The sequence below is a fragment of the Canis lupus genome, chromosome 4 (assembly GCF_011100685.1).
Source record: "Canis lupus familiaris isolate Mischka breed German Shepherd chromosome 4, alternate assembly UU_Cfam_GSD_1.0, whole genome shotgun sequence".
NCBI lineage: Eukaryota > Metazoa > Chordata > Mammalia > Carnivora > Canidae > Canis > Canis lupus.
Window position 1 is genome coordinate 74,137,563 of NC_049225.1, and position 14,118 is coordinate 74,151,680.

General features: G+C 43.3%; 1 protein-coding gene across 9 annotated transcripts in view; it reads left to right on the forward strand.

Annotated features, from left to right (window-relative positions):
- PRLR (prolactin receptor) overlaps window positions 1-14,118 on the forward strand; it is a 166,369-nt gene that overhangs the window by 117,511 nt on the left and 34,740 nt on the right. Inside the window, exon 3 of one of the 9 annotated variants that reach the window (XM_038535351.1) lies at window positions 11,875-12,054. The exons of the other annotated variants lie outside the window; for them this stretch is intronic. The gene's annotated coding sequence lies outside the window, so the exon portion shown is untranslated. The remainder of the gene's footprint in view (window positions 1-11,874; window positions 12,055-14,118) is intronic. 9 annotated transcript variants of the gene reach the window in all.

Consider the following 14,118-nt stretch of genomic DNA (forward strand, 5'->3'; position numbering starts at 1 on the left):
TTCTTTGAGATGAGGGACTTGGAATTCGGACACAGGACAAGTTCATTTGATTGCTGCAGAGAGATGGAAATGATGGAGGTCTCGAACTCCAGACTCGCACTGTCCAATACACTAACCATTAGCCCCATGTGGCAATTTACATGTAAATTCACTGAAAATAAATAACTTTTAAAATCCAGTTCCTCAGTCACACTGGCCACATTTCAAATGTTCACATGTGGCTGGTGGCTACCATACTGGACAGAGCAGATGGAGAACATTTTCATCTTCATAGAAAGTTCCATTAGGCAGCACTCCTCTAGCCTGAAGGGGAATTCTGGAGAGGGGATTCTGGAGAGGAAGCCTAAAATCACCAGTGATGTAGGGAGGGATAGAGAAGAGTAGAAGGAACAAAACTCCAAAGGGAAAGTGAAAGGGGACCAAAGGTAAACTTTGTATGCTTTGCCAAGGGCCCAACCCTGACCAAACATGTATCCACTCCATCACAAAGCTCTCTCTGTTGACACCTGCAAATAAAGGAGTGGCTGGGGTCAGCTTTGGGCCCCATTCCCTCCATTGTATGGCCCCTAAGTTCTGTGGGCTCCTTTTGAAGCAAAAGACTCTATCCCAAATCCTGAGCTGAGAGGGCTCAGCACATCACTCACACACAGAAGTCACTTGGCTCCTAGCCAGAGGGAAATCACCACCCCAGTAGCATAAAGCATCCCATCAGTATCCAAGAATCCACTTAGAGCTGGGGCTTCAAAATAAAAGGCATACAGAGGGAAAGGAGTAACTTCTCCTTCTGGAATTGGACCTCTATAGAGTCTGGGGGACACTGTGCATCCAAGCAGCAATTGTCCTCCCTTACTGATCATGGCGGTTCACGTCTACATAGCATTTGCCATCATATGGGACACTTCACATATTAATCCAGCTCAGTTCATCCTCACAATAATTGGCTGAGGAAAGCAGGCCAGATGACCCTCTCAACACTTTCTATTAGAAGAAATTCATACTCAGAGAAAGAGATGTGCCGCAGTTGATCAATTAGTAAATGGCAGAACCAGTTCTGGAAACTACCCTCCCACACTGTCTGTGCCTGGTGTCACCTCTCTCAGGTGATGAGGGTTATTTTGTATCTGTCTAAAACCCCCACAAGTATCAGCCCCAAAGGGTGTGACCTTGCCTCGGATAATGACTCCAGTTTATATCCAACCCCAAGCCAACAACAGAGCCCTGAGCAGCCTCATGGACTCTTCATTACCAGTGACCCTTGCAAGCTCCCAAGCAAGAGGGCAAAGTGGACTCATGGCTAGAACAAGGACACTGATGTGACTTTTCTTAGAAGACCTCTTTACACAACTGCTGATATTCAGAAAATGGCAAAAGGGAGTGGTGTTCATGGCAGCCTCTGCACCAGACTTCATGAATCTCTTTTCCTGTGCATAAGACACAGGCAAATCCTATTTTCCCGGTTCCCAAAATTCTAAGTCTGCAGTGGGAAACATGCCAGTGGCTTTTGCTTGCTAGAAAAAGATCCAGGAAACTGGATCAGATTAGTCCATTTATTGGACTTTCAGTAGTTTGGGCCAGATATTTATGACTTATTCTCAGATTTGAAAGAATTTCTCACTGTAGGGGAGCCATTTCCATACATGGCTAAATGGCAGATCATATTCTATATTTTTCTTTGACATAGTATGTACATAAATGAACAGACATGCAGAGTAATTATTGGACTTTTGCTTCTGGTGAGCTCTTGTAGTAAATTAGCCATAGTCCAGAGAACTAGAAAGCAAACTCAAAAAGATAACGAAATAGATACAGCAACAGTGAGGATAGTGACAAAATCAAATGATTACTTCAAATGTGCCCAATAAAGCAATACCCTCTACCAACAACACATTACTTTATTGCTTCCCTTTACAGCAACATCCAGATACTTCTCAATGTCCACCTAGCTCTACCTCTAAGCCACAGAGCTGAAAACTTACCCCTATCATCACTACTGCTGAATTGTCCATGCAGACTTTGGTGAAATCCACCCCCAAGACCAGATGTCGGTTAAAAGTGGATTAAAGTGAGCATGTAACCTTCACTGAGAATTTCTGAGAAAACCCATCCCAGGTGTCACAATACCCCCACAAACCCAGAATCTTACCATTGCAGGAAGCTTTTCCTCCTTGCTCTTTTTACTTGGGAGGAAAATCTTTTCCAGTAGGTCCCATAAGACTTCTGCTCTGGCTCTGTGGCCAGAACTGAGTAGGAAAACCACTCCTAAACTAAGATAAATGGGAAATGAGATTACAAGATTCTCTTAGACCAATGATACCTCCTCATCCTCTGGGACTAGACAGCTGCTAGCTGACAAAACCGAGCTCTGTGAACAGAAGCAAAGGGGAAAACACAACCAGCAGTATCTGCCATGCCCAGTGATACCCAGGGCTGGGGACAGGAAAGAGGGGCTTTCTTCTCCTCCTTCTCCACCAGTTCACGTCTGCCCGCCATTGGCTCATGTGGCACCTACAGAACTCCCTCGTAATACTTGTATCATTGACATTGAGTGTTTTACTGGCTTCTCTCTTCACTACCAGACTGTTAGTACTAAGGCAGTTGTGTTAGCACAACCCTGTCTTCTCAGGGCTCTGCCCATGCCTGCTGCAGTATAGACACTCAATGGATATTTGTGGAAAGATGGGTTGATGAGTGGTTGGGTGGATGGATATATGGATGGGTGAATGTTCCAGCCTCTAAGCTACGGAAGCTTTGCCTTTTTCCACAAATGCATTAAAAAGGGCTGAATCTTGGTTTTCCTTCCTCCTCCCCATTCTCACTTACTGAAACTGCACTGGGAGCATTTATTGTTCCACCACCAGACTCAGCCTAACTCAAGCACCTTGGCCATTATGTCTTTGATTGGACAAGTAGCTTTTTGTACAGAAAGGGCTTCTTCTGAGGGAAGCTGAATAAAGGAGAAAGAAGAGGAAAGAGTGAATATAAGCCAGTAAGAGAGACAAGTAATTATCTTGCATAAGTAGCTCACATGTTTTGAAGGAAGAAGCAAGTTTGAAAGAACATATTGTACATGACTGAGAAAAGGTGATTAAATCGGTAGAGACAGGATGTGCTTGTACAAGATGGAGCAAAGTGAGGGAAGAGAGGGGGACTTTGGGATTGGTAGTGGTTTCAAGATGTGAAAGAAATGTTCTGATTTCCGGCCAACAGGCAACGAGATGGGCCTTTACCCTTGAGTCCATTGGCTACCCCACCTCCCCATCACCCTTTGAACTTCCAGCTACTTCTGCTTTCTATACCAAGGATGAACAGAAGCTAAGGGGCTAGGGTAAAGCAAGTGGCCAGCTTCTGAGCGAGAACCCCCACTGAACTTCTTAAACTCCTCTTGCGTAAGATGACCCCACCCTTCTCTGAGGCTCTGACAAGAGTTTTTCCATGAAATTGCCTTTCACCCACTTGTCAGAAGCTTAATGGCAAATAATGGCTCATTACCCCTGAGTATTTTAAAGAACTCTCAGGTGGATGCAGTAATGGAATTCAGAGAAGTAGAGGAAATTCTTAAAAACAAGGGAGCAGGCTGTAGGACATCAAGAACTATTACAATCACCCTTTACTGCCTGGGAGGGTGAGGGGGAGCCAGGGGGAGGGTGTATGCTCAGCCGCACACACTGGTTAACATGGAAGTTGGCTGTCAACAGCTGCTGGAAATTTTGACACAACACAGATAAGCAGTTTCTGTATTCCCAAAATGGGGACCTTTTCCGTGTATTTATACCATGAAAGGGCATGTTTTTACTAGCAGACTCTTTTTGTGGTGTTAAAATTTTTATTGGGACTTTTCCCCCTTGACTACTAAAGTGATAATTTTTTATTTAAGTATTTTAGTAACATTTTCTTTTATAACCAAGTAATCATTTTTTTTAATTTTAGAGTCATCCTCCTAGAGCTAGCTATTGCCGATTATATTGGTGTATATATATTTCTAGCCTTTCTTCTGTGCACATAAAATATAGAGAGATACAGATACTGGAATTGAGGTCAAAGACATTTACTTTTCATTCGCAGTCTTTTTCCTTTACACAGGTTTTTATATCATTAAATTTTTTATTACATTCCTTTAAAGAATAGATAATATTTGATTGTATGATTATACCATGATCTAGTTAAAAAATCCTCTACTGGTTGATATTTAGATTTCTTTCAATGTTCTCTTTTTATAAATAGTGCTGGGAGGATTTTTTTTTTTTTTTGGTATGGTATTGTTTTTGCTCATCTCTATTCACTTGGAACAAATTCCTAGATGTCTGTTTTTCAATTTGAAGTGTATCTACATTCATAAGGCTTTCAATATATATTACCAAAGAGACTGTACCAATTTACACTCAGAAGACAAAGTGCCAATCCCACTTCTACCCTTGAGCAGCCTGAAGTGTTTGCAAAATCAGTGATACAATCCTGAAATCTCACATTGGTGAGAAAAGAATAAAATAAAATATTTTACATGAAAATACTTTGAAAATCAAAACTCCCATGAAAACATACGTTGCTATTATTATCAATTTTTAAACCACCCAAGATGGAAGAGGTATTACCTCTCTCAACCACACATCCCAATAATTAACAGCACTTTAAAGAATAAAATCCTTCTCAACTTCCCTCTAACTATAACTTACACTCAATAAATTCCATTTATTCGAAACCATTTGTTGAGCACCTTTTATGCATTGAGCTTTGCATTAAGTATGAGGAATATAGAAGAAAAAAATTAACACAGTTCGTGACATCAATGAGCTTCTAACCTTGGTAGATAGAGGGAGAGAGAAAGATAAATCAGGATTTATTATTATGGCCTGGGTACGTCCCCCATTTTGAGGAGATCCAAGGAAGTCCCTGCCTGGAGGAAGGAAAGATGAAACTGAGCATAAGGCCGCGGGCGAGCTTTTGGTTAGGTGGCCATGCGACAATCCTCATTGCTTCTGAAACAGTATGAAGAAATCGCATTGAACTAGCAGCTATATTCCTATATGGAGAGGGAGCTGTTTCTGGGGGTGAAGACTTTAATAAGCCACATGCTGGGAAGGCAAAGACCCTCATGGGTCTTAGAGGAACCACTGGACAGGTATAATTTCTCTAAAAACCAGCCTGGCATTTTTAGTCGGTGAGATAGGACAGCAGAAATTGAGAGTAGAATTGCTTGGGAGTATAGAGAGGACTTTAGGGAGGTATGGAAGGAAGATGATAGGGGTAAGATGCAGCACTGACAGAGAGAGGAACTTTGGAGAGGAAGACGGAGATGCCTAATAAGGAATTTTGACAAGTGACTGTTGCGAAGTGTGCTACCTTTCTACCTACAAAATCCTTGCTCTTGTGACTACATGAAGTGATGTAGGGCTGCGTGTGGCCTCCAGATGGGTGAGAGTGAGAACGGAGGCTGCCTGTTGGAGGCTGCCGCACCTGGTTTACTCATCTTCCATTCAGTAGGCATGTAAGTGCTCCTGTGTGCTCAGAAGACTTCTGTTAAGCAGGAAACCCCTCTTCCGGACTGCGTAGGATATTAAAGTGAACATTATCTGCTGTTCCTCTCATACTGACTCAATGTGCCCACTTGGGCTCCAAGCATCTGACACATGCACAGAGCTTTAGAGAAAAGGCTGGGATTATAATGGGGCCTTTTAGGCAATCAAGGACATTCAGAAACGAATTTCAGAAAATCCTGGCATGTATCAGCCCCTCTGCTTAGGCGAACCCATGGAAAGCATCCCGAGCCATTTATATTTTGTCTTGTAAATAAACTGGCAATTAACAGCACTTTGAGTATCAGCAAAGCAGCAAATCTCCCTTTGAAATCATATTGTTCTTGTGGTAATATTAAAAATAATTTCAGTCTCTAAAGCTGAGTTGAAAAGCATGAGAATGCAACAATAGGATGACTGCCAGGTCAAGGATGAAAATCATTATGGATAGTCTTTCAAAGAGAGTGTTTACAAAGCTAGGGAGAAATTGACTAAGCTTTTGAATATTGACTTCCTAATCTTTTTTTTTCCTTTGGTGGTCTCAGGGTTGTCTGGAAAACACACTATATGTTGTGCAAAGAGGTGATGTTATTATTGTAAGGCAATGAGCCAGCAATGACTTACTGGGTCCTGCCCAGCCACAGTCATGGTGGCCAAGTGTGCAGACATTTGCACAGGCCAGTTACTGCACTGTGAGCAAACACATTGGTACAGGAGGTCCAGCAACCAACGAAGAGTTAGACCTACTGTCTGTTGCTGTGCTGATGGTCTGGTAGACTTACTAAGAAATATACGGAGAAATCCTTTTACAATTGATGATAGCATTTGCTTTTGAAGTTGTTAGGCATGTTTTAGCATATTTTTCTAAGTGCATCGTCTTACTTTGGGATAAAGAAATGCATCAATATTCAGAGCTCACTTATTCAACAACCACATCTTAGCTTTGTTACCCATCTGTCCTTGAGCTCAAACTAATATACATGAACAGCTTTATTGGAAAAATCAATAAGGTCTCATATCCTTCAGTAGTAGGAAGGACCTATTGATTAATGGGAAGACATGTTTCAGAGCTCAAGGTCAAGTGCTTTTTCAGTGGATCGGTGAATCAAAATAATGTATGACATATGGCCTTATAAACTGTTCAGTCAATCAGTCATCCAATAAGTGCTGTTGAACATCATGAACATACATAAATGTGACAGTGTGTGGGGGCTGAAAATGTAGAGGAAGTAAGACAGGTTACTCTGAGAGTTTGATGATGGTATTCAAGATGGAACAATGGCAGTAGGCCACATGCCAGAGATTTTCCACTCATTCGTGGATCTCCTACTTGGCTAAATATAGTAGTCACCATCTAAACTAAGCTGCACTGACTCTCCCTGTATTAGTCAGGCTGAGTAATTCTAGCCATTATAATACCTAGCCTCTCTCTATCTTGGAAGCTTGAGAACCAAGGGTTTGGCTGTCACTCAAGTCATAGTTCATGATACGTCATGCAGGATCCTTCCTGCATCTACTGGCTATGCTTGACTCTTAGGACCATCAAGCCCCTAATTTAATCTTCTTCTGGCCAGTAAAGGAAGAGAGAGAGAATGAATGAATGAACAAGAAAATGAAAATGTATGAGAAGTTTAAATACCAGAACCAGATTAGAAGTATAGCATTTTTGCTCACTTTCAGATGCCACAGCTCAGTCACCTGATCCCATCTGATTACAAGGGAGTCAATCAGGTGAACTTTATGTGCCCAGAAGGAAAAGGAGAACCAAATTTCTAATGGACAACAGAAGTTTTTACCACTCCTGTGAATGGTCTCCCAGGATTCTGAGATGGTAGGAGAAAGCAGAAAATGAGGAAAAATGCTTTTGACACATCCTTGAGGATTTCTTCTTAGACATGTTAACTTTCTCAGATGTGCACACAGCCCACTCTCGATGCTTTAAAGACTCTCCCATCAGGCACTTGCCCATCTTTCCAGGCCTTAGTTGCTCCCTATAGAAAAGTGAGAGAAGGAATCAGAATCCTTTCGTGTTTTTTTGTTCCTTCACATCCAAAATTCTGGAACTCCTAATGTGCATTTCCCCCTGAGACAAATAAGCAGGGGTCCAGGGGGGCAATGCCACTAGACCAATAATTTATTTTTTATTTTAATTTTAACTTCTTTTCTTACTTCTCAAGCCCAGGTTTCTAGAAATCAAACTATACATAATAGACAAAGTTTTTATCAATATAATAGTGATTTTTATGGAAAACTAAAGTTGTATTGTGTTTGAGTGAACAGAACATTGACACATATAACATACACAAAGACCCCTCTGAAAAAAAATCTTGTTTGAACAGTCTTGCAAAATATGTTCCCCTCTTATTCTCCTGCCCTGTATTCTCCTGCCCTGTATCATTTTCGCAGTGGTAACAAACAGTGCTATCCCAGTGGCTTACAACATTTACTTTTTGCTTATTTTACAAAAGGAAGGCAGATCAGCTACAGGTTGGCAGTGGCTCTGCTAGGATTGGCTGGACTCTGCTGGGCTCATCTAGGCTCCACCTGTCTTCTTGTTCTAGAATCCAGACTATGGGAACAACCACTATCTGGGGCATCCTGAGGGCATGTGGAGAACAAGAACAAGAAGGCCTAACCCAAACCATGCAATTGTATATCAGTTTTCTGTTTGGACATGGCAAAAACAACCACAACCATTCACATTCTATTGACCAAAGCTTTTCACATGGCCAGGTCCAAAGTTGTTGAGATAAGATGTGTATTCCTCCCACAGGATGATGATATGTAGTCCTGTGACTGTGAGAGAGCAAATATTTAAGGATTATAACCCAGTCTGCGGAGAACCCCACCATCTCCACTGAAGTTATAAATGCAACACTTCTCACAGAGAAGAAGCCACTCTACCTACCTCTTTCTGTGGTGGAAAGTTCTTGGGTTAGAGACCATCCCCAGGGAGAGGCAATCAGCCATGGGGAAATAGAGGGATTTAGCAAACATTTACGTAGTCTTCATTATAGGCTGGGAACTTTTTAAAATTCATTGGCAGTACTAACTTATCTGATCTTCATCACAGCTCTGTGAAGTTGGTCCTAGTATTATCCCCATTTTACAGATGAGAAAACTAAGGCACAGAGAAGTTAAGTAAGTTGCCTGTGATCACACATGTAGTAAGTAGCAGAAACAGGATTCCAACCCAGATAATCTGGCTCCAAAATCCCTATTCTTAAATACTGTGAAGGGAAAAGAAATGAAGTGAGTCCAGCACCCTAAACGGGTGGCTGATAAGGTATGCTTTTAGAGGAGACATAATAAAAATGTCTGAAAGGGACAGACATCATTTCAGTAAGATAAGTATTACTGTCTTCAGTACTCATTGAAGTGTTACTGTGCATACAAGTACATGATACCTGTATGTTTTTCAGATATACATAAAACTGGACATTCTCAGATTGTTACGATATAGACTGTCCTAGGCACTGCCCTGCATAAATATCTTCTTTCTTGGAGTTTATACTTTAGTGGAGGCAAACACACAATCAACACATAGCTAAGGAAAAAATGTCATAGGTCGATGATGGTAAGTGCTGTGGAAAACAGTAAAGTAAGACCAGGAGATGAAGAATGTGGAACAGTGCTGGAAATGGGTTGCAATTTAAGGATGGTGGTCAATGTTGGCTTTGTTGGTAGGTGACATTTGAGCGATGGCCCAGAAGAGGTGAGGGAGATCAGTACTTGATGAATGAATGAACGCTTAAGCAGATCCAGCTATCCCTGTAAGCCTAAAAAAAGAAGAAGAAGAAGAAGAAGAAGAAAGAAGAAGAAGAAGAAGAAGAAGGGAAAGAAAGAAAGAAAGAACACAAGAAAGAACTCAAGAAAGAAAAATCAACAGAAGAATGAAAGAAACAGAAGACGAAGGACGGCTGCATGAAGTCGTGACTGACGTCCTACCGCTCCTAATCCACTCACATCACCCACCTCCCTCCCGCACCCTCCCTCCCAACTGCCCCTCCCTCCCCTCCCCTCCCCTCCCCGCCACTAAGAAAAAGAAAAGAAAAGAAAAGAAAGAAAGATTACTTATTACTTATACCCAACCCAGCCACCCTCTGCCCTGGTGTAACTCATGCTGATTTGTTGGCTAAGCCCCGGCCCTCTTTTCCCTCACTTGGCTGTGGCCATCCCCATTCCACCAAAGGATTTTCTGCTGGAGAGAAAGGGGCATAACCGTGATCTTCTCTTTAAATGCCAATGGATTCTTTCTGATTGGGAATATGCAGGGGTCATGTGGTGGTGGTTGTTTACATTGTTCTGGGGATGGGAGGAGAGGGGTTGATTTGGGCTATTATTTGGATGTCTGCACACACGTGTGTCTGAGACAAGGCTGAGCATATCTTGCTCAACAAGGTAGGGAGTCAGATATGACAGACAGAGCTAATAGAATTACTGAACAGTGAGCAAGTGAGGTGTGAAGCCTTTGCTGATGTGCAGAGATTAAACCTGGCTGATATGCGAAAGGAGAAGAGCATATCTGTTTTCCTGCTCTCTGACTCACTAGGAAAGAGAAGGGTCAGACCAGGAGGAGCCAGGACCTGCAAACCAGTCAAACCCCCACGAAGAGCAGGGAAGTGGAGAGGGAGGAGGAGAGAGGTTGCACTAGAGGGAAGAGGGCAGGCAATAGGCTGAGCTGTGAGGACCAGAATCTGCTGGCCCTGGTCACAGAAGAATTAGTCTTCACAATTGACAAGGCAAATTACAGAACCAGGGCACAGGGCAAGACCCATGCGAGGCCTCCTTGGGCTCTCCCACTGGATGGACATTTTTCCCAGTACCCACAGGTAGGGCTCCAAAGGCCCCAGCCGTGGAAATCTGTGGGCAGAGGTAGCCAGGTAGGTCAGGGCATTCTCTAGGCTATGTGAGTAGACATACATTACAACATCTTATTGCAGAAGTCCCAGGCTATGTAGGAGGCACACTTAGGAAAGCCGAGGTGGGCTGAGGGTGTTGTTTGTTTCTTCATTTCTCTAAGTTATGGTTAGGCTTTTGTGTTTGTTTTATTTTTATTTTGGTTTAGAAAACTGATTAATTAACAGTTTGCCTCCCCCTTCCCCCGCATCTCTGATGCAGTTGAACAAAAACCCCTTGAAGCATTAACATGCAGAGCCAGCAATGGGCAAGGCCCAAGCAGGGGCCCAGGAGGACCAGGGGAAGTCAGCACAGGAGCAGGAAGTAGAAGAGGAAGAAGGGGCCCCATCTCCGTGAATGGAAATGGAGGAAGGGAAGGAGTCTGGGCTCACAGGGCATCTCCCGGTCAGAGGGTGCTGTGTGTGTGAACTTGCATGAAGCTGGCCTCAAAGTTTGACTCCCATGTCCTCCTTTTCCATGTGTGAGCACTGAGTCCAGAGGGCTGGATCCACAGTGGGGGTGTGCTGGAAATGTTTAACAATTGCCCCCTGCCCCAAGGAAAAAAGAAGAAATAAGAAAAACCTGAATTGTGCCATTTGCCAATTCCCGTAGTACAAATACGTAGGCTCCCTATGGCTGAGTTCAGGCTACCAGCCTGGAGCCACCTGGCTTACAGCATTCCTGAAAACTTAACAGTTGCCCTCTGTGGTAGCTGGGTGCACGCACCACGCACCCCTGCAGAGAGTCCCCTTGAAGTCACAGCTCCAGAGCCCTCCTCACAGGAAATTCCCTGAGCCCTCCCCAGCCCAGGTCTTTCCCCAGGAGAATGCCCCTTCTAGGCCGAGAGGGTGGAGAAGCGGCCAATTCTCCCTTCACCATCACTATCTTCCTTCTCCACCTCTTTCTGCTAGAGCTAGGTCTTTCAAACATCAGCTTGCAGAAGAACCACCCGAGTGCTTGTTGCAAGTGCCCCTTCTGTAAAAGGCACAACATAGGGAGTATAGTGATGGGTATTATAATAGCATCCCACAGTGACAGACGGTAGCTACCCTTGTGCTGGGCAGAGCGAAACATCTGGAGATGCTGAATCACTGCGCTGTACACCTGAAACTTATATAACATTGTGTGTCAACTCTTCTCAAATGAGAAAATATTTTTTAAAGCAACAAAACATTTAAAAATGCCCCTTCTAGTACAAACTTGCAACCAGTAGATAAACACGTCCTAGAGATCTAATGCGGAGCGTAGTGACTGTAGCTGACAGTGCTGTGCTACAAACTTCAAAGCTGCTAAGAGACCAGGTCTTAATTGTTCCCATCAACGTGACGTGATGGCAGTGTGGTGGGCATATGGTGATACAGAAATGTGTCAAATCAGCATGATATACACCTTAAACTTATATAATGTTATATGCTAATTATATTTCAGTAATTTTTTTTTAATTTTAAAAAATGTCATTTTCTAGGCCCTGCCCTCCAAAACCTTTGTTTGACCCATTATATCTGGTATGGGCAATGCTGCTTAGAACACTCTAGAAGCAGTGATCCAGGAACATCCACTCCTATTGACAGACCATCCCTGCATCCCCATGGCAGCCAGCACCAGAGCCACCTGTGTGTAGGGGAAGGAGGGAGACCTTTATCAGGTAATGGGCCCCCTTGAAGGGCTCGGAACCCACAGCCCCAGGGACCTCTGGTGGCCATGGCACGTGGTTAACAATACAGATCTCAGAGCCTAACTGCTGACCAACTATATCCATTTTACAGGCTATGCGACCTTGGTCAACTCATGGAGCCTCTCTGGCCCCCAGTGTCCTCATCTGTAAAATGGATATATTATTAACAGTCCTTGCACCTCAGCACCTCAGGCTTGTTATGAGGGAGAGGAATGTAGTGTGTCCTGTATGAGGGTTTGCCAGTTTTATCACCACACATTTTGAGCACACTGGAGGCTTTTAAGATAGGGTTGTTGGTTTAAACTACTTACCCCTTTGAGCTTCAGTTTTCTCATATTTGAAATGGGAACAATGATGTAGTAGCAGTAGCAATGAGTAGTAACGATAGTCACCTGCCCACTGCACAGGATTTTTTTTTTTTTTTTAGATTTTATTTCTTTATTCATGAGAAACACAGAGAGAGAGGCAGAGACATGGGCAGAGAGAGAAGCAGGCTCCCTGTGAGGAACCCAATGAAGAACTCGATCCCAGGACCCTGGCATGACACCTTGAGCTGAAGACAGATGCTCAACTGCTGAGCCACCCAGGCGTCCCTGCACAGGATTATTGTAAAAATAAAATATGATGATGAGAAAGTGCAAAGTGCTTTGTAAACTATAACCATCTAGATAAAAGGTTTGTTTGTCATTTGATCTTTGATGTTGTTACTAATTTGAGGCAGAACTCAGAGTCTACAGACTGGATTCTCGTTTTTGCTCTGTCTTCTACACTGAGTGATAGTGGACATAGCCCATTACCCCTCTGAGCCTCAGTTTCCTCTCCTTTCAAATGGAGCCTCTTAGCAGAGGTGTTGCATGTGTTAGATGACCTTGTGCCAGTTAATGCTTTCCCACTTTCACTTCACACTGGAATGTTCCAGAGGGCCTTTTAAAAATGCCTGTGTATGGCTAGGCCCAATCCTCAACCAGTTAATCAGAATCTCTAGTGACAAGGTCACAGGAATGGGTACTTTTAAGAAGTTCCCTACATTGTCCTAATGCAAATTCTGGGTTGAAAACCAATCATTTCTGGGGTGTCTGGGTGGCTCAGTTAGTTAAGCCTCCAACTCTTGGTTTCTGCACAGGTCATGATCTCAGGGTCCTGGAATCAAGCCTCGTATTGGGCTCCACACTCAGCAGAGAGTCTGATTGAGGATTCTCTCTCTCTCTCTCTCTCTCTCTCTCTCAAATAAGTAAAATTTTTATTAAAAAGATTTCTGTGAAACAGCTATGTAAGACATAATCTACAACTTATGGTGTTTTTAAAAATGTTATTAGTTGATTGATGATCTCATGAGAAACTAGTTACTCTGAAAATAGGCCAACATCTGTTTTGCACCCTCTGCCTAAAGTGTGCCCTTGCCAGGGAGGACTGCAGCTCACCCACATGTTATTCTGGCCTTCAAGCCAGGCAGGTCATGTGAAAACCAGTCTCCCCCAAGTTGGAGATGCTGCTGGGAAGCTGTGTCGGCCCATGCACAATGCCTCGAGCCACAGAGATGGATTCAGACTCTGTTTTATTAAAAGTGACTCCAGTGCAAAGCTGCATACATGACAGCATATAAGTTTACCCCATCTGGGTCCGGAGCCAGGAGATCTTTCTATTGAAGTCCCATATGTGGTACCAATCCAGAGTCAGCTCCAATTTGGACAAATGCTGCCTCTGCCAACCTTTTGCATCTTGGGGCTCCACCAAGTTCCCCCTCAGTGGCACCTCTGGGGGTCATGGGAGAGGAGGGAGGGAGGGTGTCTGCTCTCAGAGGTGGACAGTTTATATCAGTCTCTGTACTGTTTCTCATAACTTTCACACAGCCATGGTGTTCTGACTACAATGCTGTACTCTCATAGGATGGTCATTTTGTATAAAAGTAGTTCCTGGAAAGAAGAGGCAAGATTGTGGAAGAGTAAGGGTCTTCTTTTCATCTGGTCCCCTTAATTTTGCTAGATAACTATCAAACCATCCTGAACACCTATGAATTCAACCTGAGACATAAGG